The following is a 25154-nucleotide window of genomic DNA, read 5'->3' as shown; positions in this document are numbered from 1 at the left end:
ACTCTGACCCAGTGGTACAGATTACAGAACCTCAGACTCAGGGATTCAAACCTAGTCCTCTAAGCTTCTCTGCCTGGCCTTCAGAGAAAAAGGTTCCCTCCCCATGCTCTAACCACTACACTATGTTTGTTTCAGTAAGACTTGAGAATTCCAGGACAATACCAGCTCAGCAAACCATCGTTGCTCACTGCTTGATTGCTGTCCACCCCTCCTCTTTGTCCTGCTTGTGACAGCTACATGCATCCAACCTGTTTCCCATTTCCCCTCTTTGGCCCCCAAACTCTGAAGATTGGTATCCACTATTCTTTGTTTGGCTTTGTTCGCTAAACCTACATATTTTGGGGCATAAATAGGAAAGATTTTTCCGCACCTGCTGCGCTTAATTTTGAAACGAGTATTCTCATTACAGGCAAATGATTTGCTCTCTCAGGAAATGATGCCGAAAAGACACATTCCCTGATATACCCGACCTCATCAAGCATCTCGGTTCTTGCTTCCAGCTGTAAATAGACTCAAGGCGCACCTGCCTGCCGTGAACTTTGCACACACATTTCTTCAAGATGTTAAAAGCCTGCTGGTCTGGACTAGGCATGCATCTCCTCTTGTAAATTAGAATCCACATCCATTCCCTCCAACACATTTTCCTCCAAGCTGGATAACCATAGCAAAAAAGGAAGCTGGTAGATTCCATTGTCAAAAGTAAATATACTTTTCTTTCCCAGTTCCTCTGTCATCCTTGGTTTGGTTGAGTGCAAGGCGGTGTGTGCGTGTGCGCGCAGAGATGACAGATGGCTTCTGCAAACTAATCACAGATAACATTGTGTGTGTTTTTCGTGTAGTACATGCATTTCCAGGCAAATTACGAGCTGCTTTCATCTAATATTCTCCCTGCAAGAAGCCGGACGCTTTAATAGAATGTGGCATGCTCCAAGGAAATGCACAGCGGACCCACACAAATGCAAATTGCATTAAGACATGATTAAACCCGGTGTTCTGTAAGAAGCAACATTACAGATAACAGTGGCTTGCTGATTTGGGAATCTGGGTATGCGTGTGCTTTGTGGAGCATTTGAGGTGGTGCAGGCAATGATGAGCTTTCTTCCCGAGGCACAAATTCCAAAAAGAGGTTTAAGAAGTCGAATCCTGAAGCTCATTTGTTCGAGTGGCTTGCTTACTACTGCATTCTGCTTGGCAGGCTAAGCCAGCATTTCCCAAGCTATGTGCCAAGGGACAAAACTAGCATGCCGCAAGAGGGGATGGCAAGTTCCTTGGGAATCAACTCAACAGTAGTGTCTATGCACGAGAGAAGGCCCCTCTGATCCACCCTCCTTCTACTGATTTAAGGATGGAGATACCATCTCCACTGGAGGTTTTTTAACAGAGGTTGGGTGGCCGTCTGTCAAGGATTCTTTAGCTGCGATTCCTGCATTGCAGGGATTGGAGTGGATGGCCTTTGACACCCCTTCCAACTCTACAATTCCTTGATTCTGTCTTAAGGGAGACTCTCCAGAAAGCATGTCCCCATCCCTTAGCTTTGTCTAACTTGGCAAAGGGAAAGATGATTGGGCAAATTTTGAGAAATGCAGAGCTAAGGCAATTCAAAATAATAATTTATTATTTGTACCCCGTCCATCTGACTGGGTTGCCCCAGCCACTCTGAGCAGCTTCCAGCATATATCAAAACACAGTAAAACATTTAAGTCTTGGAAAGCTTCCCTATACAGGGCTGCCTTCAGATGTTTCCTAAATGTTATATAATTACTCATTATATAGGGACACGGGTGGTGCTGTGGTCTAAACTACTGAGCCTAGGGCTTGCCTATCGGAAGGTCGGCGGTTCGAATCCCCATGACAGGGTGAGCTCCCGTTGCTCGGTCCCTGCTCCTGCCAACCTAGCAGTTCAAAAACACGCCCAAAAAGTTCAAGTAGATAAATGGGTGGGAAGGTAAACGATGTTTCCATGCGCTGCTCTGGTTTCACCAGAAGCAGCTTGTCATGCTGCCCACATGACCCAGAAAAACTGTCTGTGGACAAACATCGGCTCCCTTGGCCAGTAAAGCGAGATGAGCGCCACAACCCCAGAGTCGTTTGTGACTGGACTTAACTGTCAGGGGTCCTTTACCTTTACCTTTACTCATTATATACCACCTGATGTTCATTCCACAGGGTGGGTGCCACAACCAAGAAGGCTCTCTGCCTGCTTCCCTGTAGCTTCACTTCTCTCAGTGAGGGAAATGCCAGAAGGCCCTCAGTGCTGGATCCCAGTGTCCAGGCTAAACGATGGGGGTGGAGAGAGATGCTGCTTCGATACTGCTTGCCACAGAGCAAAAGCTATTCATTACTCTCTTCTGTTTAGACATTGATATAAATCCTATAGAACTTGCCCCACGGCAGAATTCCCTACCCCATCTCCATTCCCCTTAACTAATGAGTGGCTAACATGGTGTCATCCAGATGTTATTGCACTCCAACTCCCATCAGCTTCAGCCAGCCTGGACAATGGTCAGGGAGAATGAGATGTGTAGTCCAGCAATATCTTGAGAAGTAAGCTACCCCACCCTAAATCTTCTAGAAGGATGCCTGCTAGCCTCAAGTGCCCAACACACAGGCATGTTCAGTAAGGGCTTATTCCCTGCAAGCTTATTCCCCATTGCAACTTCAACAGACTGTGAGCTGTGGCTGACCATTATGTACAGTTAGCACCACTGCTGAGCTAATAACCAATAAACAGCATCTTGTCTTCTCAGCCGCTCCTCCCATTCCACCAAAAGATAATAAGCTGACCAGCCCATGAGTTAAAGGCAACCCCTCACAGGCAGGTTCCACTGGGTTTTATTTTCTCCTTCATTCATATCTTAATGTCTGCTCTCTAAACAGGTCATTAAGAGCTTTTCTGATATAAACTGTAATTCTCTTGGTTTGTTGTTTTTTGTTAAAAAAAACAGGTTCAGCATCAGGCAGCCCTATTCTCTTTGATGTCAAGTGGGGTGGACACAGTCAGGTATGGCAGAGAATGAAGAACTATTGACAAGATGGGTGTGGCGATGCAATGGCAAGAATGTCAGATTTTTAAACGGAAGCAGAAAAAACAGGACGTCTTGAGAAGTTAGGTGAGTAATTCAGAAAGCTGCACTGAAAAATGTAATTGTGCGGAAACAGTGTAACATTTCTGTGATGTTGAAAAAACAACAACCCACACCCCATCCTCAAGAGATTAATTTATTATGTGTCTCCTATTATGTGTCTATCTATCTATCTATCTATCTATCTATCTATTGCTATTCAGGTCTTCTCCTCTATGTATTTCCCCATGCACCTCCATATTGCCATTGGCACTGCCCCTCATGCATCGGAAAGGGCTCTCTTTAAAGGCAAACCTAGTATATGTGTGCAAGCTCCTTCTGTGCTATAGAATCCTAATCACCTGGAGTACTGTGGAGTACTGTGTCCAGTTCTGGGCACCACAGTTCAAGAAGGACACTGACAAACTGGAACGTGTCCAGAGGAGGGCAACCAAAATGCTCAAAGGCCTGGAAACGATGCCTTATGAGGAATGGCTAAGGGATCTGGGCATGTTTAGCCTGGAGAAGAGGAGGTTAAGGGGTGATATGATAGCCATGTTCAAATATATAAAAGGATGTCACATGGAGGAGGGAGAAAGGTTGTTTTCTGCTGCTCCAGAGAAGCGGACACGGAGCAATGGATCCAAACTACAAGAAAGAAGATTCCACCTAAACATTAGGAAGAACTTCCTGACAGTAAGAGCTGTTTGACAGTGGAATTTGCTGCCAAGGAGTGTGGTGGAGTCTCCTTCTTTGGAGGTCTTTAAGCAGAGGCTTGACAACCATATGTCAGGAGTGCTCTGATGGTGTTTCCTGCTTGGCAGGGGGTTGGACTCGATGGCCCTTGTGGTCTCTTCCAACTCTATGATTCTATGATTCTACAAAGGCACTCTCTCCACTTCTGATTCCCAGCAACTGGCCTTCAGAGGCAGAACAGAGCCATTGTGGCTGGGAGCCATTGATAGCTTCCCGTTGGTGGCAATCACTACCTCTTCTGAGAGTAAATTCCATGATTTAGCTATGTGAAGAAGTACTTTCTTTGGTCTGTCCTGAATCTTGGGTAAATAATAATAATAAAAATATTATTTATACCCCACCCATCTGGGTGGCTTCCAACACATATAGAAACATAATAGAACATCAAACATTAAAAACTTCCCAATATAGGGCTGCCTTCAGATGTCTTCTAAAAGCTGTGTAGTTCTTTATCTCTTTGTAATCCTCTGGGAGGGTGTTCCGCAGGGAGGGCGTCACTGCTGAGAAGACCCTCTGCCTGGTTCCCTGTAACTTCACTTGTCGCAGTGAGGGAACCACCAGAAGGCCCTCAGAGCTGGACCTCAGTATCTGGACAGAACAATGTTGAGAGATGCTCCTTCGAGTAGACAAGGCCGAGGCCGTTTAGGGCTTTAAAGGTCAGCACCAACACATTGAATTGTGCTCAGAAACATACTGGGAGCCTGTGTAGATACTTAAGGCTGGTATTATATGGTCCCGGCGGCTGCTCCCAGTCACCAGTCTAGCTGCCACATTCTGAATTAGTTGTAAATGTCACTGACAAAAATGGAAATTATTCTATTGTTGGTGTCCATAGGTTTGCTCACCTAGAGAGGAGGTTGACTGAGGGTTGGTTCAGTTGGAGGAGAGTAGGTTATAGACTGAGCCATAATGGGAAGGAACAGTAGAAAGTTCTGCCTAACTTTGTGTACAGAGATCTGGTTTGCCCAGTTCTTTGTCTTCTACTGAGAATTCAGGAGCAGGTTTTATATGCCAGCTATGGCGGTGTTACGAGAGGCAGTACTCAGCTACAAGCTGCATGGAGTTGCAGCTGATCCCATTTGCCATATGGCATGATATTATTTATTATTTCCTCTGGGAATGTGCTAAGGATTAAAAGAGAAGTGAACATTTCAAGGTGAATAGAATGATAATCAGAAGTTAACCTACTGTAGTCCTTGATAACACCAGTGTGATGTCTAATTGAGATACGGAAGAGGGGAGGAGTGAAATACCACAGAGAGCTTGGTGGACGATTTTCAAGGCCCTGGTGCTGAACAGACAATGTAATCCTATTAGGAACATCTGAACAGGAAGAAATCTCCCAACTATTTTATTTAAAAGCCCCTCAGACAAATCAAAAGTAATCAAAGCTGAGAAATCCCAAGCTTTTCAACAATTGCAACGCAACTATGCATCAGATTTTCTAGGGTAATCTCCAAAAAATGTTAATCCAATAATCTCCAAAAGAGATTCTCCATATGCGTAGCTGTAGCAAATATGTCCACAGGCTGAGTGGTATTAACATTAACAAAAATTCATTTACTGAAAGGGATTAAAGAAAAAGATTCTTAAATTATTTCAAAATTGGGACAAGTGAGAAGGATTTAGCAAGGAGGAAGAGTGGAAAAACCCACAGATTCTTTTTTTAAACAAAGTGTCAGGTTAATCTACTGTGAAAATAATGCAAATCTAATTTAAAAATTCAAGTGGCTTTTAATAAATGAAACAGTTGCCTGAAGGATAGCTGCTAGCTAAAGATCCTAGTTATTTTTGTTTTTGTTTTGATTGTGCATTGTTGTTGTTCAGTCGTTTAGTCATGTCCAACTCTTTGTGACCCCATGGACCAGAGCACGCCAGGCACTCCTGTCTTCCACTGCCTCCTGCAGTTTGGTCAGACTCATGTTTGTAGCTTCGAGAACACTGTCCAACCATCTCGTCCTCTGTCGTCCCCTTCTCCTTGTGCCCTCCATCTTTCCCAGCATCAGGATCTTTTCCAGGGAGTCTTCTCTTCGTATGAGGTGGCCAAAGTATTAGAGCCTCAGCTTCACGATCTGTCCTTCCAGTGAGCACTCAGGGTTGATTTCCTTCAGAATGGATAGGTTTGATCTTCTTGCAGTCCATGGGACTCTCAAGAGTCTCCTCCAGCACCATAATTCAAAAGCATCAATTCTTCGGCGATCAGCCTTCTTTATGGTCCAGCTCTCACTTCCATACATCACTACTGGGAAAACTATAGCTTTAACTATACGGACCTTTGTTTGCAAGGCGATGTCTCTGCTTTTTAAGATTCTGTCATCTAATTGCCCAGGGTGAATGCTTAATAAAAAAGGGCACCCGGAAACACCCTAATAGAAAACATATGTTCCCAATAGCATGGCAGTAACATTAGACAGAACCAAAGACAGAACCTACCTGGTCAGAGCTATTTCAGTTTTTGCCTGTGTATTCCCCTGGTGTAAAACCAAAAAAACAAAAGGGCAAATGCTTTATCCACATCCACTAATTGATATCAGAATATGTCAGGGTATTTTGACATTGATTTCTAGATGCAGCAAATGCCAACAGTTAAAACGTAAAGGGTCACACACTTTAAATAACAGCTTGAAGTTAATTGGTGTCCAAAATGTGTTTTAGAAGCCAGTGGCATTCAATAGGACAAGCTGGTGTTGCTCACCTGCCTTCAGATAACTGAGCATCACTGCTGGCTCCCGAGAAGCAGAGGAGTGAAACTCAAGATTTAACAAAGAGCCCCCGGGAAAGTAAAGATTCCCCTTGTTTGTTGTCGCTGCTGTGTTTTTCATATGCGCCATAGGTTTTGTAGTCTTAAGGCTGTATTTTACCTATTGCAAAAATCAGCTCAGAGCCTGACTTGTCCTCATTCCATCTGCTGGAGTTAGGCTGAAGGCTTATAAAATATTTGGGAATAAAGCACTGGAACAACTGTATTTGATTTGCTCCGCATCTTCTGCCGCGTTTCCTTCTTGGATGGTGAACTATTTAGTAAAGTTTCTGTGTTTTGCATTAAAATAATCCTGTTGCAATGTAATAAACTGGCAGGCTATGGCAAAAAAAGAAATTGCCCTCGCTACCAAATTGAATTCTGTGGGTTTGGACTTTAAATACTGCAGCGCATTCCAAAGGCATCTCACAGCATGAAAGATTTAAGTGTGTTCTTTTAGCGATGAAGAAAGTTGCTGTGTATTGAGTGGAAAACTTTGGCTATGAACCATCAGATGATGCGCATGCATGGCCAGCTGTGGAAAAGGACACCATTTGTCCCGTGTTCTCAGAGCATGTAGCCTATGAGAGACACTCCGTGTGGAGCTCAGCATGACAGTTTCTTTTACCCCATACTATTGGTTTATTTAGAAAGACTAAGTTCTCCAGGGGTTATCTTTTATTGCTACAGATTCCAGAGGAGTAGCCCTGTTGGCCTTTTGCCACAAAAACAGCAGTGAGTCATGTGTCATCCTAAAAACTTATTTTGCTGTAAGCTTTCATGGGCTAGCGCTCACCTTATCAGCTCCTGAATTGGTCGCTTAAGCAGTATATAGGGCTATGCATGGGTGCTGCAATCCAATTTTGGACCAGAATCAGGTGTTTTGGAGCAGCCCCAGACTGACCCACAATGATTTCTGGCTGACCTGACCCAATTCAGGGGCATTGCACAGTGTTTAATTGGGGCTTAAACCCCTAATTAAACGTTGTTGGAAGGTGGGGGTGCATGCAGGTTGCTTGTATATCCGCTCCCCCTCCCCTCGACGCCATTCCACCAATCCTTTTGTCAGCTCTGGTGGGTGGATGATCTGGGGCTGCCTCTACCTGTTCTGGACAAATCATGGGTTGAGCTGAATCACTTCATTTATGGTTGCCATATTTCAAAGAGTAAAAACCTGGAGACCCCTAAAGTTGTTGAACGTTTTTTAGGAAGACCCCCAAAATATGAGCTTTTGGGGGGTAAACCCCAAAATTATTGAGCATGGGGGTTTGGGGGGTTTCTTTTACAAAAACACCAAAAAACCTCGTGATTTTTCAGTTGACTTGCTTAAGATCCAGGGCAAAGTGCCGCCTTTCAGAAATCCCCTCTGGACATCAATTCCGCCTTTGAAATCCTGGTAATGTCCGGAAAAATCTGGACTTGTGGCAGCCCTACTTTATTAGGTTCTGAATCTGGGGTGTAACAAAATCTGATGCAAAGCCTGTCTGTGTGTCCTGGGTGTGAGTTGAACATATATAGAACCCCTCTTGTTACAGATGTTCCCCCTCACAAGACAGCATAAGAGAAAATGGCAACACATGTCTTATATGAGAAATACCTTATGTATGGTTCATATTTAGTTGTTATAATGTGCATATATGTAATAACCTTAGTATCAGAAATCTAAACATCACTGTTACCATTCCCATAGCAATCAATCATGTAGCTCGTTTCCCTTTGCACAATGCTACAATATGGTGTTTGCATGGAAGTAACTCATAGGACAGCCGCACCAACATGTACCATGGACTTTTACATTTATTTATAAAAAAGGACTTTTGTCTGAGACTCTGGAGAGCCATTGACAGTCAAAACAGACAATACTGAGCAAGATGGACAAATAGTCTGACATGGTATAAGGCAGTTTCTTAGGATAGTATCACCTAATCTCATAGGAAATGAGTTAATAGCCCTTATACCCACTGTGCTTCTACATGACACCAATAGTCTCCAATAATCACCAGAAGATACAACTCCTCTCTGTGTTTGTGTTTGTGTGTGTTTTACAACAGGATAGCCCTAATTTTTAAACTGCTGCCCTCTGTTGAAATCTATGGTCATCTTGTTTGCTTTCTTTACATTAGCAGCTACTAGAATTTGAACAACTTTAAATAATTTCTGGAATGAGAACCCCCTTTCTTTAAAATGTCATAAGCAATTGTTGCTGGAGCATGAACTTTTCAGAATCATCCCACTAAAATTAATTTGTCTGCCAGCTAAGAGAAGAGCACAATGATTTCTTTTAAAGCTCTGGGGTTTTGTTGCGTTTGGCATATCTGCATTTGCATCCCTATTATTTTTCAGTGAATGTGAGAAAAATGATGTTTGACAGATCAGACATTTCTTTGAAAGCTGCACATTGAATATTTCCTTTGTGGTGCAACCCCCTCCCCAGTATTAAAAATTTCCAAGTGTTTGGCAAAAGTCAGTTACCCTGATAATAAAACTGTATTTGCTAAAATGTAAAAAAGATGAAAATGCTGGAAATGGCTTTTGCTGTTTTTCGGTGTGGACAGCCAAAGTTGGCATTTGAACAAGAGAAACTCAATTTTTAAATCATATATATATGGAATGGAATGGAACTACTATGTTAAAGTTGCTGAAAATATTGACTCTTGTTTGGAAGCAGCTCAAAAGAACTCACTCCTTTGATTATAGCCTGTTGGCTGTCTTGTAATGACCCCAAATTATATCAAAACATCTAAGTAGTAAAGCCACAAGAGTCTTTAACTCCCAGCCAAGAGAGAGACTTGGAAGCATCTGAGGTCAAATGGGAAGTCTGCTTAATTTAATCGCTGACAAAACCATTGTCATTACGTACTGCATATTAGTTGTGTGATGGGTTCTCCTCCTCTTAAAGGTCTTTCAATTCATTTGGAGTCATAGTAAAGGGAAAGAAAGGTGCCTAGAGTTGGAGCCAAAAAAAACCCAAGCGTTTTTTTGGGGGGTGGGATGATGTAGAATCTCAGTACTGTTTCGTCTAATATTGGAAGGACCATGAGCTGTAGCGACGATTATGATGTCTTGATAATGGAATTTTAAACAGTGTGAGATCCAGTGGCTTGACCTATTTACATATATTGCAAGCTATTAAAGGATTCCTTTGGGCTTAGCTACTGTTATTCTTTAGAGGGAGGACAGGAAGTGGGTGATAGAATTACCGGTAGGTTTCCTCCCCAGGACGATCCAGCTGGGTGACTGGAAGAGCTGGAGCAGGAATGAGCAAGCAGACACACAAGCAGAGGCTGCTTCCAGACTGTCACTGTTTTAAGGCAGGATCGAATCACGCACTGGCAAATTCAGGTAGCACAATTGAAGTTGATTTGGAGGCCTTGCACAGCAAACCTTCTTCTCCTAATGCCGTGGGGAGATGCTTTGGGAAGTATGGGGTGATCTTTGCTTGACGCAATGTAATAGATCCTTCCCGCAAGCAAAGGAGGATGAAAGCTCAGTAGATAGCTGACGTCTTCTAACCTCCCCACAACAAATCAAGATAAATGCTCAATAAGCAGGTCAGCTGGAAGTGACCTGAGTACCATAACACTGAGGAGAACCTCAAGAGCACAGGAGAATCTGGAGACAAGATAAAGAGTTTCTGGGTGGCCAGCACAAGGCAGGAAGTTGCTCTAGGAAGAATTTATGGATTGCTAGGGGGGCAGGGACTTAGAAGGTCCCGGCGCACCTGTTTCCTTACCCCATCTATAGTAAAAAAAGACAATTCTGGAAACATGTTGCAGAAATTGATTTAGGCTCATATAATAATTTGGCTTTCATTGATAATGCTAGTGTGTTTATTGCTGGAATAATTGTGTGGGCTAGATACCAGACAGGACAAAGTGTTCCATCTGTCTTTGGCTGGCTAGGAAAAATCCAAGATATTGCTGAAAGGGGGAATTAAAAAGAAAAGAAAAGACGTAGAGATGAAATGAAGGATATTTGTTACTGGAAATGTCCTTTTTTTAATTATTGGAGGTGGCAAAAGAGATATGGCATCATAAGATATTTTATTGTGTGCATTTTGCAATTGTGTTTTAAAGCATTTCTCGTTCTGCAATGCTGTCGTCCTCAAGTGGGCATCCCAAGGTCATAAGAAACAACGCAAAGACATCAAAGCAAGAGAGGTCTGGTGTCAGGTGCCTCTTTTCCATAGAAGCACCTGCATCCTTGTCCTACTAATGTCAGAGCTCTGGTGTCGACAGAAGTACTAAGGGGACATGCTATGGGTAGTTTGGAAGGTGGCCTGGGACAGACCTGGATCTGAAGGATCTGATGCCTTCTGAATGTCCAAGCAGGTCTGGCAAGGTGTTGGGTTAGATGGTTCAACCGCTTTTGGTTTTCCCTCAACCCCACCTTAAGCACCTGTGTTATTAAGCTATGTAAGAATTGTACAGTACATTTTTGTCAGTTTTGAAAACTATGAAAGAGGGTTGGCCCCAGCTTCTTGAGGAAAGGCTTTTGGGGAACTTGGTGCAGAATAGCCCTTTGCCTATCCAGGGAGGTGGAGGGGTTGATGAATTGGAAGCACAGCTAGTGAAGATGGAAAGGAATGGGATAGGTCAGTGGAGAAAAAGCTCCAGAGCCAGTGGCCACATCAAAGGAGGCACATGCAAACACTCCACCAGCAAGGTGAAGCTAACTAATTTGTGCTTTCTGAAACAGCACACAAACACAGCCATTCTTCAAAATTTGTTCAGTGCAGTTCTCCAGCCAAGCAATGTGTAAGCGAATGCATGTACCAGGTTTATATATATATATATATATATATGCAGGTTTTGGTGTCCTCGGGTGTCTTCCCGTGTAAAAGTTGGGGTGTCTAGGCGACGTTTCGACGAGGTCTCACTCGTCATCTTCAGGCTGGTGCTTTCGGCTTCTTGTTACTGGAACAGTAACAAGAAGCCGAAAGCACCAGCCTGAAGATGACGAGTGAGACCTCGTCGAAACGTCGCCTAGACACCCCAACTTTTACACGGGAAGACACCCGAGGACACCAAAACCTGCATTCCTGTACCCGTGAAAATCTACGAAAGCATATATATATATATATATATATATATATATATATATAAAAGCATTTGAAAATGCACCTATGAGTGAAAAGAATGCACAAAATTGAATCCTACTGGGGGAGACTGTATACAAAAATGTGTACATTAGCTAAAATTTGCACTACTGTTTCAGGAGAAATTTATACCAAAGTGCCTATTTTATTAAGGATTTTCCAAAAAAAATCATAAGGATCTTCCAAAAAGAGGCAACCACAGACTGATATGGAAAGGTGGAGGACTGGCTGGAAAAATGAGAACCTGGGAAAATCCAGAATGGCCGGATTTGCCCATTCCTATCTCAAAGGCTGGCTCCATGGAGAAATAACTGGGGGAGCCATCGGCAGGGGAGAGTTGGGAGGTGAAGAAAGGATTTGACACTGCCATTCCCCGCTCCCATCCAACAGTTCTCCCCAACAAATCTTCACTCTGCCTCCCCACTCCACAATTCAGGTTGACAGATGTAGGTTTCTCTGCATAATGGGTGGTTTTGCCCTGAGCGCATTTTCCTGGCCGTGTGGGTAGTCTCTTGGATCAATACTGTGTTATTCTGTAATCCGTTTGATGTACCTTTCTTCTCCCCTCTGAAGGCCAGAGTACAAGTTGTGAATATTTTCATATATTTTAACTTGGCAATTGTTCTGGCTGGAAGCAACCAACAGCATACTGAGCAGTCATATTTGAAATGGGAGTTTAACAGAAGCCTCGTTCTGGAATGGCAGCTAAAGGTTTATCCTACCCCTCTGCAAGAAAATGAACCCAAGGCACATTACAAAATCTAATATCCTTGGTGCCTGGGCTTTTTTGCTTTATATTAATATAGGTACTGATTGGGCTGCTATCAGCTAGTCAGCTAGAGTGTGAGTAACTGATGGCCCCACTTGCCTAATGGCACACAACATTTCTCTTTTTCTGACCCACTGCAAAGTTGACAGTCTTGTGGCCTGCAAAGAGTTGCATACAGTGGTTAATGGTTTCATGGAAGTGCCTCTCGGTTTGGTGCTTGACTCTTGCAAAGGCTGAATTGTAGGCAATAGTCGGAGCCACTGGGCTGAGCGAGAAGAGAAAGCTAAGGAAACAGATACACAGAAACTTGCCAGAGCCAAGAAGCCCATTGTTGATATTGGTTGTAAATTCCAAAGTCAAACGGGAAGTCTCTTATAGACCTAGAGTGATGGGTGGGGGCAGTCCAATTCCCCAGATTAGTTCATTACAAACAAGATGTTCCAAGCAACAGTTCTAATGCTTCAACACACAGGGAAACTGTAACAGTACCAAACATTCTCATTTCAAGCCCTGGCAGCTCCTGACAGCCATATTCATTAGAGACTATGTCCACCCTGGCCCTAAAACTAAGTCACGGACAGCATTAGAATCTTAGAACTGCAATTAGAATCTTAGTACTGAGAAATGACTTAGCTGGATCCCATAGAATATTTTTTGTTAATGATTTATCTGCCACAAACCCATGCTTGTTGTTAATTATGCCATGACAATGCCAGCTGCTTCAGAACAAACCCTTATTATGGCAAGTCTAAATCAGATGGAAATTTAATCTTGGGGAATACAACAGAAAGTCAAATGTCCTATTACTTCTGCAAAAATAACATGTTTGAACTGACATGATTTCCCTCAACAAAAGGCTATCTGATTTGCTTGAATTGCATTCATCCACAAGAGGTATACATTTCTCTCTCTCTCTTTTTTTTCTTACTGTTTAGAACTTTATTGAATTTTGTTTGACACCACAGATGACAGTAAAAGTGATTAATTGCCTCTCATAATTGGAGTTTCATTCCAGTGGTTATTGCTTGTCAGTATCAATTAATAGCTCCACGAAAACCTCATTCATTTCACAATATTAAAGAATGATGGCTTGTGGGAATTATGCTAAACTAGCATTTTCAATTAGGCTTTGAATTTTATAGTGTCCTGAATAATAGTTTACGGTTTTATAATAGTTAGCGGTGATGGGTTATTGTTGTATTGTAATCACACTAATCACACATATACGTTTCTCTGCAGAAATGCCATTATTGTAGGCATCATCTTTTAAAAGAAAACAACAAAAACAGACAATTGTATGTAATTGTTGCTTTTAAAGTAAAGCTTCTTTGGGGTACATAAGAGGACAAATTTGAGTGTCTCAATTATATAGCTTTGTTTCGTTAATTAGGAAATGAGCACTGTTTTGAAGAAATGAAACAGAACTTGTCTACAGTTGTCTAACCATACAATGGAAAACGTTCTTCTGCTTTAATGTCTGCTAGAGTCATGCCGGGGGGCTAACGGGCTTCAGAATGCCAGTTTAACCTTGTAAAATGTGGAAACACAAAGCCATTCTCTCCAAAATGGTCTTGGTTGTTGGAAATATTAAACTCTGCATTAAGCTTGAAGACTAGAAAACAACTAACAAAAGGCTCTTTTATTTGTTAGATTCTGTAGCCTATTCTTTGGTGACCACTTTCCCAGTCAATTAGACATTTATTTTTATTTTGCTCCTAACCATATATATATATATCGCTACGAATCTCCCTGTGTCCTTTTCTTCCATTGATTGTTGCTTAATTAATGTTAGTGGAATGTGTATATGCATTCTTTTCCTGTGACTGTTTTTCTCAAACCCACAAGTGTCCTCAGCCACTAGGAACGATACATATGCAGAACAGGTTTCCATTTGCAGATTGGCACACCCACACACCCAAAAAGTTCACATTCCTACTCTCGAAGAGAAGGGATACATGAATCCGTCCATTTCGGCCCGTGTCACCTTTGCACATATTCCACTTCTATGTTAATCTCAAAATATGCATTAAAAAGTGTGTCTTCTCTCAGAATAAATATTCAAACATATGCTTTGATAGGTCCTTTGTTGAGCCACAATGTAACATTCAAGCAAGTGCTAATTCCGCTGGATAGTTAAGTTCTGATCTGAAGCTTAGTCTCAAATGGGAAGTTTTTTATGTTTGAAGTTTTATTCTCTTTTTAATGTTCTATTGAAAGCTAACCAGAGTGGCTGTGGAAACCCAGCCAGATTGGCAGGGTAGAAACAAGAAATTATTATTATTATTATTATTATTATTATTATTATTATTATTATGCAGAACCACAAGTTCTGTATGGGACTTCTTGGCAGTTGAATTCCTCCAGGATTCCCAACTGAGAGGGGTCGATTTGTATCCTGCAACACTGGCTCTGATCCAGAGGTCTTCAAGCTGCACAGCCCTTACTGCACTCATAAAGCCCATTTCCACATTCCCTTAGAAGGGGGTGCAGCCTTCCCTCCTTTTCACAGAGAGTACATTCTTCCCCTCTTCCACTAACCAGTGAGAAGAAACTCCTCAAGTGCTTTTGGGAGTGCTGCTCCTTCAGCCTCCAGCAGAGCTGAACAGTCAGACCAAAATCAGTCAGACCAAAACAGTTCTCCAAAATATTGGTACTGCAGGGAGAAATGGACCCCCTTGAAGCAATAAAAAGAAAGATGCGCCCCTGAAGCCTAGAAAATCATTGGGATTTTATTTCAATGGAAACCTTTTAATACTATTTATAGCACAATGCTCAATCTACAGTTTTTAGCAATGTAATGTACTAGTCAAGTACGTCTGTGTACTTGAATATGAGAAAGTAAGTTTCTAGGACATGTTTTAACCAGCAAAACTGAAATTGTTAGCTATTGACCAATGTAAGCTTCCTTTTGAGAACATATACAGTGGTACCTCAGTTCCTGAACACCTCCGTTTCGGTTCTTGAACGCCAAAAACCTGGAAGTAAATGCTTCCATTTGCGAACTTTGTTCGGACCTGAACAACGCAGCTTCCACTGAGTTTAAGAAGCTCTTGCAACCAATAGGAAGCCGCCCCTCAGTTTTTGAATGTTTCGGAAGCCAAACAGGCTTCTGGAACGGATTCCATTCAAAAACCAAGCTACCACTATATTTAAATAAGGCTCGTTTGAAGGGTTAGCCAAAGGGCTGATATTATAATTTCAGGATCACAGGTGCATTATTTCACGGATTTAATTGAGGTATCAATTCATGTTTCTGAGCAGGGAGTTCACGTTTGACACTTTGAAACCTTTTGTTATTTTTCAGAAATGACTTAATGTCATTGCAGTGTGTAGCCTTCTGTCGTTCAGATGTGGTGGAATATTTCATTTTTGTTTTCATTGAGCTTTGGATACTGACTATATAGAAACCTTTAATACTACTACTTTTCAAAATTGCCAGCGGCAAGCACCATCCTAAATGAAGTATATGACATACCCTCTTGAAGGTGATATCTGCTACAAACAGGCCTGCATCTAATAATAAATGCTTTCTCCTTCAAAACTATTGTGTGTGTTATCTACGCATACATCTTAATTATCTGATTAACTGAGGAGTCAACTTGATCAACTAATCACATGATCACTCAACTAGGATTTGTTTGACTGGGTGACAGCTCTGCTTGTGTCTTTAACTGAGTGCACAGAGGTTTTTTTAAAAAAATATATATGAATTTGGTAAATTTGTCTTATCAGCTTATAAAACAAGCATTGAAGTTGCCATTTGTAGTCTTGCAGTATTGATGTTAATATCAGGAAAGTGGTTTCTAAACAAGTTGTAGAGGGAAGCGAGGGGCAGATGGGGCTCATCAACCCTCCTGCTTGGCAGGGGGTTGGACTCGATGGCCCTTGTGGTCTCTTCCAACTCTATGATTCTATGATTCTAACCTGGGAAGGTAGCCCATCTAGGTGAAGGAAAACTCTGGTCCTGAACCTCTGCTGCCTTGCGGGGTATTTTTGGGAGAAGAAAGGGCTGAGGAGTAAAGCTTACACAGATATGGAGATGAGTCCACAATACAATTGGATGGTGCCTTGTACGCCTCCTTCCAGCAACTCCTGCAGCCAAGCTGGTGCCAAGCGTATTGCTCTGCTTTCCTTTGGACCACATCAGTGAGGCCAAGAAGGGCAGCCCATGGCCTCCATACACACTGCCCAGGTCATACTCCATTGTCTCTCAAGACAGACGGGTGCCACCAATAATATAAGAACACAAACACGTTTGTATGTGAATAAGAAGAAGCTCCAACAGATGGCTTTGACATTGCATCATGCTGGCAAACCATATCATCTGGAGTGGCCAGTGATCCAAAGCAGCACACCCTTAAGAATATAAGGAGAGCGCGGCTGGATCACATCCTGTCCAGCATCCTACCTTCCATTTCCCACAGTGGCCAACCAGATGCCTATAAGAAGCCATTGGACCCTTCTTGCATGCCTGCTGCCCGCTTCCCGCTATTTCCTTTAGAGAAGCTAGCCCTGCAGAGCCAGATCAACTCTGGCTCTTGAGTATTTTATACAAAAACGTTTTTTCAAAGGGAAATTGCTACGAGATCCCATCTGCTAATTTTTGCGCAGGTTTTTCAGGCCCTGCAAGCAGGTGGGCGAAGTGTATGAAGGATTACTTATATTTAATTTTCTGCACTAATGAATGAAAACGAAGTATTTATATGCTGTTGAGGGAGACAGAGATGTTCATCTCTGTGTTCAACTGGATCTGGCAATTCTCTCTCTCTCTCTCTCTCTCTCTCTGTCTCCATTTTTACCAGGTGCATTCTAACTAATGGAACTAGTCCCTAAGAAACCACTGGCCTTGGAAATGTGGCAGGTGTTTTTCCTGAGTGTTAAGGAAAGGTAAATTTCTTGCCATTAGGGACTTTGGTGCTCTTGCGGGAAGGTAACAAATGCCTCTGCTCCTTTTCTGTCATCTTCTGCTAATGCTTTTGAGGGAGGAGGAGATGCATTAAAAGAGCAAAGCAAGAGTTATTCACTCTTCCTACCACATGCAGCATATATTCAGGAATTCATGTGCACCTTTTAATAGTGGTGAGGAGCCGCACAATATAGAGGAGAGAAAAGAGGAAGTCATCCATATTGGCGGTTCCTGTCAGCATTTGGTTGGTCACTGTGGGGACATAATGCTGGACTAGATGAGCCTTTGCCCCAATCCACGTGGGCTCTTTTACATTCACAGTGACAAAGCATAGATCTAGATCCACTGCCGGAGGCAGGGTGCCTCTGAATTCCAGCTGTTGGGCTCCACAAAAGTGAGGAGAGCGTTGTTGCACTCGTGACCTGCTTGCAGGCACCCCATCTGCTTGGCTTTTAGGAAAACAGGATGCTCACCTAGAGGGGCCTTTGGTCTGATCCAGCAGCCCAGCTGTTCTTCATATTTTTATATTCCACTCTGCTTCCAACCTGGAGTCAGTGGCGGAGCTTCATGCTCCAGCACTGGGGGACGGAGAGCAGGCAGAGGCAGGGCTGACATGCATCCTGGGGGTGTGGTGTGCCGCCCGTAGGGGCGTGGTGTGCGTCCTGGGGGCATGGCACGCCACCCATAGGGGTGCGCCACCCAGCGTGGGTGGTGGGGCAGCCGCGATGGCACCCCATCAAGCCTGAATTTGGATGGCACACTTAGCCAAACCTTGGTTTCGCTCAGCATGGCACAACAGTAAGAAAGACCAAAGAGGAGCAAAGTGACTATGGGCTTATCTCTTGGAACTGGTAAATTTGTGCAGTCCCAATAATCCATCATGTGCAAACCAGACCATTATTTCTGTGATTCCCTCTTTCTAATCTGACCATGAGTTTGCCTCCTTGGTAGTGGAACCTGCAGTGTGTGTGTGTGTGTGCGTGTGTGTGTGTGTTTCACGTGTATCCTGTGTCATAACTCATGAGTAAATCACAAGTAATAATAAATCACTGCATTGGGTCACAGCCAATAAATGAACATTGTGAGCACTAGAAGTCCTGATGAGTTCTTCAGATATAAGATGGGACAAATGGTGTATCTGGCAAGATATTAGTATTCTGTGCCGAGCTGCAATTAAAGTGTCTTAAGAAGCCAGAGGTCCCTAACTAGCCTTGTTTCCTAATGTAGCTGCCTTGCTTTCTCATGTTGCGGTAATTGTATTTAGATCTCTCTATTTTTCCTTGCTCTCCTTCCACCTGTTTGGCATCTGGAGTTCAACATGCTAATCCTGTGAAAATATAAACAGGTTTACTTCAGGAACAACTTATGGGATGTCCCTTAACTTTAGGTAGTTCATCATTGTGCCAATTAAGCATTCAGGCTGACCATCTGGATACAGACTCTGTGACATCCCACCAAAAGCCACGATGGGAATTATTGATGGCTAAGTAGCTTTCGTGTTAAAAAACTGGCTTCAAGAATGCTCAACTTTTTCATTGGGTTGTTAGAAGTTTTCAAAGCAATCCAGCAAAGGCACCTTATGGATTTCTTCCAGCTTCTTGATAGTACCTTCCCAGGAACATCAGAATTCATCTTTTCTCTAGGAGAGTCGAGAAAATAATTTTACAGCCTTCCTTAATTTTTCCCTGACAGATCCCCTTAACCCTGCAAGTCCTCCTCCTATGACAGCCTTCAGTCTACAAGAGCCAACTCTCTGGTATATTCATAACTAGCCAGAAAAGGACTGACAATGGCACCAGCTTATTATCCTTTTATACAAAGGTAATTACTGCACTGTTGGAAAGGGTTGTTAGCTCACCAATGAATATCTACTCCTGGGGACAGATAATTGCTGTCACACTCATCTGTTGGGCCCAGCAGAAATAGAAAACTCAGAATAATGTAATGGGGGGAATGAACATTCAAAAACGACATCACTGTAAAGTACTGCTAATCAACAGAAGTGGAAGTGGCACGTGCACACGCACACACCACCTCTTCATGTCATATCTCCAGGTTTTTGAGATCAGATGGATATTCCTTGCAATAGAGAGAGAAACCAATTCTAGTCCTGGTCCTTCACCATCACCATTACTGCACTTGTGCAGATACTGACCAAGAGAGGTCAGTATCTTCTTCAGCTGAGCCAGGGAATAATGAGTGAAACTGCTGTCCTGAGCCCATTGTCGCTTGGAGCTTGTCCATCATCATCACCATCATCATCATCATCATTTATTATTTGTACCCCGCCCAGCTGGCTGGGTCTCCGCAGCCACGCTCGGTAGCTTCCAACAAAGATTAAAAATACATTAAAATTCCACACATTAAAAACTTCCCTGAACAGGGACCTTTGTTCCTGGGGTTCCCTTTCACCTCCTGTGAGCTCAGGCAAATGACTGGCAGCCTAGCTGAAACGTCATACAGCAGGGATGGCCCTCCAGATGTTGATGGACTGCTACTCTTATAACCCCTGAACAACAGGCCATTGCAGTGGAAGTTCCAAAATTATCCAGAGGTTGCCCATCCCTGCCAGAGAGAATATAAAACACTGTGGCTTTATGGAGAAAGTAGGTAAATGTGCAGCACCACAAATCCAGATACAAGCTCCATGTATGCCACAGTTGATAATTCAGTTTTATGAAATAGTACTGCTCTTTGCTTTAGCATAATTGTGGCAGATGTGCACCCCACCGCAATGTCTCTAGATGGGGTGATGCTGATGTTGCTTATAGATAAAGGAGCCAGAGCCTTTCCTGATGCTTGCATACAGCTGGTCAGTAAGATTTCAGGATGCAGAGTTTTTGAACTTTCTCCTTTCCAGTTCCTGTTGTAGCTTACAGTGGAAAAGGAGGGGACGGCTCCTGGGAGCTTTACAAGGAGGAGATAATTGTCTCACACTCTTTGCAGTACCTTCTCCAATGCTGGAAACATGCATCAGTTGGTGATGGTTAATTACTTGGTGCACTTGCACTTGGTTCAATCTCCTGAGGAGCAAAATTAAATTTCCTCCTCTTAGCCTGGGAGAAAATAGATGTTTTGTGACCATGTAAAAGAGTGCCAGCTGCAGTGCTGTCTTCTAGGAAGAGGTGGGGGAAGAGCAGAAGGCACTGACCTGAGTTTCAGTGAAACATACTCTTATTTTTATAGCTGCGTTCGGAATCCGTGTCTCTTTTTCTTTCCCAGGCAATTTATGTCCAGCGCTATTTTCACGTCCATGTCACAGAGCTTGAAAATGCCCCCAGCTCATTCCATTGCTCACACACAGTCACTGTGAACAAAAATGTCTTAGCATTGTGGAGATTAGGGGCTGGGGGTACGAGGGGCACAGCAAAAACAATAATAATCTGGAGCCTGTGCTTGGGAGAAAAGCACTCCATAAATACAGGAGAGAGATTGTGCTGCCTTCGTGCCTCTGCATCTCCCGCTGGGGTCTCTATGTATCAACCATTAGCAGGGTTGCAAGACCGTGCAACTGTGCAGAAGCAGGAACTGCACTGCTCTGGTCTCAGAAGAACTCTGCCCATCATGCTGACATCAGAGACATTTTACAACAGAGGTGAGGAACCTCCAGCCCACGGGCCAGCTCTGGCCCAGCAGGCATCCTAGTTTGGCCCATGAAGCTGTTTCTCTCCCAAAACGCCCACCGGCTCCACTCGTGAGATCATATGTGACATCAGGGTTGGGGATGTTTGAGATGTGGCTGCACAACCAAGTTCAGTGTGGAGCTCAACCAGCCCTTGTAATCAGCAGGGTTGATGTTCCTGTGGGAACTTCATCATGCCAGTGATCCCTGCAACCCCCCCCCCCCCAAAAAATCGAACCCTAAATCATAGCATGCCACATATGCTTGACACTAAAACTACCGTATTTTTCGCTCTATAAGACACACCAGACCACAAGACGCACCTAGTTTTTGGAGGAGGAAAACAAGAAAAAAAATATTCTGAATCTGAGAAGCCAAAACAGCAAGAGGAATCACTGTGCAGTGAAAGCAGAAATCCCTCTTGCTGTTCTGGCTTCTGGGATAGCTGCGCAGCCTGCATTCGCTCCATAAGACGCACACACATTTGCCCTTACTTTTTAGGAGGGAAAAAGTGAGTCTTATAGAGCAAAAAATACGGTAGACAAACTACAATCATACCTTGGGTTACAGACGGTTCAGGTTGCGTTTTTTCAGGTTATGGACCGCAGAAACCCGGAAGTACCGGAACGGGTTACTTCTCGGTTTCGGCGGTCGTGCATGCGCAGAAGCGCTGAATCACAACCTGTGTGTGTGCAGACGTGGATTGCGAATGCTGCAGGTTGCGAACATGCATCCCACACGGATCACGTTCGCACCCCGAGCGTCCACTGTATAGGCTGGTTTACAAATTGCAGTCAGTTGGGCAAGATAGGGGTGGGGTTCCATTTATTGATTTATCTGACTTTCCAGATGCAGAAACTATTTATGAGACGAATAGAATCTGCCATTTCTCCACACATCCCAAGAAACATTCTTTCGAGGTTACAAGAAGGGCTGTAGCGATTTCCCTCCTGCTCACCAAGCAGGAGTGTACTCTTCTGCAAGAATTGTTGCATAATTCCCTGGGGATGATCACCTCTTCTTCTGCGATTCTCCAGGCGTCTCGGTTTTTATAGACTCCGCTCACGCTTGGCTACGCTCCGGTATTCAGGATGACAGATACCTTTTTGCTGATATTGCATAGGGTTGTCACAAATGGATTGACAGGTTTCACTTGACAACAGCAGCCTGTGGGCGTCAGGAGGGTGCTTGCCTCCCTCACCAAGACATTCACAGCCGCCTCCTTCCTCCCAGACATCTAATGCTGAAAACCAAACTGGGAGGTACAAAATAGGCAAGGTGAAACCTTTTGCCAGTCATGCGGGTAGATAAACTAGGATCATAGGGAGCTGCCTTATACCAAGTCACTATTGGTCCATCTAACTCAATATTGTCCACACTGACTGGCAGCAGATGCCAAGGATTTCAGACAGAGCTTTCTCACAGCACTACCTGGAGATGTCAGGAATTGAAGCAGTGTTCTTCTGCAGGCAAAGCAGATTCTCTAACATTGAGAAATGCCCCTTTCTCAAATAATATACTAGAACAGGCTATCTGGTGCGCCATGGGCAGAATCCATAGAGCTGCGGGCCTTCCTCCTCCATTCCACTGGAGCCCATTAAACCCCCTTCCAAAAAAAACAACCCATTCCTGAGAGTTGAGCCCACCTCAGAGCAATAGGAATGGAGGAGAAATTTGGTTCAGTTTGCATTTTAACGGGAACCTAATCAATACATCCTGGAACAATATGCAAAACAAAACGCAGCTATCCTACAAAAAAATCACTTCTCTGAATTTTGCAGTGCAGGTTTTCGAAGCAAATGATGCATGCAAAAATAAATAAATGTGTATATCAGGGGAGGGGTGTGCATAAAGAGCCATACATTTGAGGGAATGAACATATAAAATGCATTACATTAGGGAACTTTGCTTGCCAGAATGTTCATTTCAGGCAAAAGTCGCATGCAAATATGTATTGGGAGAAATGCTGGTGAATTTTCACAAGGACTTAATTTTTTTTTTTTTTTTTTTTTAAGGAATCACAAACTGATGCAAAAATGTGGAGAACTGAGCTTAGGACTGGGGGGAAATGATAAATTGAAATGGATAGATTTGCCCATCCCTGGTCCTTCATGGAACTGCACATGTAGTAGAAAATTGCACTCTTTCTATCTCCTCAATCAATAGTGCCTTTCATTCTGCCTTTTAATAGCATAGGGCAGGCCGATTGGGGCCAGACCTGGGTGGAGGGACATTTGGGGAGAGCGCAGAAACAGTCTCCAAACCTTGCATTAAATTTGTGGAGGTCATGGTAAATTCTTAGGAACATACAACCGACAGTTGGATACTTAGAAGTCACATTTATTCATATCTCTTCTCTTTGGCTTTATTCTGTTATTATCCCTTAGCTTTTACCTATCCCTCTTTTATTTTTCTCTCTGTGTTCTTTTATTGCTTCCCTTTACTTTGCATTCTTCCAGCTCTTATTCTTTTTTTCTTTTCTGTTATTTTAGGCTTAGAATAGTTTGCTCTTTATTGTATTGTGAGAAGTCTTAATCAAACTTTATGCCCCCCCCCAAAAAAAAAAAAATCTTGGGAACCTAGGAAGCTGCCTAACATTGCTCCATCTAGCTCAATATTCCAAATTAAGTGGCTGAGGATTTCTCCCTTTCTCTACCTTTCTGTTACTTAAAGTATACGGAGATACTTGCAGCTGCTGAACACCCCAGTGGGAATTTCATCCTGGCACAGACAGCCTCAGGCAGCTTTGTGATGAAAAGGCAGCAAATAGTTAGTTGTTTAATTTATTTCCATTGTGTTTTCCAGCAGCAGGCAGTTGTGGATTTTTCTGCCTCCGGTGAGAAAATACAGGCAACTTGGCTGGCTTTGGGTACTATGCACCTTGACTGGATTGCCCCACATATTGTTCCTGCTGAGGGAACAAAACGTCTTGGACCCACGTACAAAGTGGTACAATGTTTGCAATGCAGATAGAGATTTTAAGTTTGTATTACAGGTTATACTTTAGCATTTTGAGGAAAATCAGTAAGCCCTGCACAAGGACTACCGCTTGCTCAGTGGGGCTTGCCCCCTCCTTTCCCTGTGCACTCCCTGCACCCCACAAATTCTTTCATGGGGGGGGGGGCAGAAGACCCCCCCCCCCCAGAGCAGCATAGGTGAGACAAGGGAGATTCTTTCTTCTGGCAAGCCAAAATACTTGCGGTGATCATAGAATCATAGAGTTGGAAGAGACCACAAGGGCCATCGAGTCCAACTCCCTGTCAAGCAGGAAACACCATCAGAGCACTCCTGACATATGGTTGTCAAGCCTCTGCTTAAAGACCTCCAAAGAAGGAGACTCCACCACACTCCTTGGCAGCAAATTCCACTGTCGAACAGCTCTTACTGTCAGGAAGTTCTTCCTAATGTTTAGGTGGAATCTTCTTTCTTGTAGTTTGGCTCCATTGCTCCGTGTCCGCTTCTCTGGAGCAGCAGAAAACAACCTTTCTCCCTCCTCTATGTGACATCCTTTTATATATTTGAACATGGCTATCATATCACCCCTTAACCTCCTCTTCTCCAGGCTAAACATGCCCAGCTCCCTTAGCCGTTCCTCATAAGGCATCGTTTCCAGGCCTTTGACCATTTTGGTTGCCCTCCTCTGGACACGTTCCAGTTTGTCAGTGTCCTTCTTGAACTGTGGTGCCCAGAACTGGACACAGTACTCCAGGTGAGGTCTGACCAGAGCAGAATACAGTGGCACTATTACTGCCCTTGATCTAGATGCTATACTCCTATTGATGCAGCCCAGAATTGCATTGGCTTTTTTAGCTGCCGCGTCACACTGTTGGCTCATGTCAAGTTTGTGGTCAACCAAGACTCCTAGATCCTTTTCACATGTACTGCTCTCAGAACAGTGAGGTTCTGAAAAGCCACATTTAAAACAGTATTATTCCATTTTAACAGTCATGGCTCCCCCCAAAGTATTATGGGAACTGTGGTTCGTTAAGGGTGCTGAGAGTTGTTAAGAGATTTCCCTCACCGAGCTACAGTTCCCAGAATTGTCTGGGAAGAGGAATTGATTTGTTAAACCACTCTGGAAATTGTAGCTCTGTGAGGGGGATTTGAGTTTCCTACAAACTCTCAGCACCCTTAACCAATTCCCAGGATTCTTTGGGAGTTCCCATGACTGTTAAAGTGCTTTAAATGCACAGTGTAGATG

At 43.4% G+C, this 25154-nt stretch overlaps 1 protein-coding gene across 2 annotated transcripts in view; it reads left to right on the top strand.

Annotated features, from left to right (window-relative positions):
* Positions 1-25154, top strand: part of B3GALT1 (beta-1,3-galactosyltransferase 1) — a 316302-nt gene that overhangs the window by 145710 nt on the left and 145438 nt on the right. For both annotated transcript variants that reach the window (XM_083413116.1, XM_083413117.1), the window contains exon 3: positions 2946-3110. The gene's annotated coding sequence lies outside the window, so the exon portion shown is untranslated. The remainder of the gene's footprint in view (positions 1-2945; positions 3111-25154) is intronic.

This window comes from Podarcis tiliguerta, assembly GCF_965153285.1.
Source record: "Podarcis tiliguerta genome assembly, chromosome: 1".
In the NCBI taxonomy this organism is placed as follows: Eukaryota; Metazoa; Chordata; class Lepidosauria; order Squamata; family Lacertidae; genus Podarcis; species Podarcis tiliguerta.
This window is presented reverse-complemented; position numbering and strand designations above follow the sequence as displayed.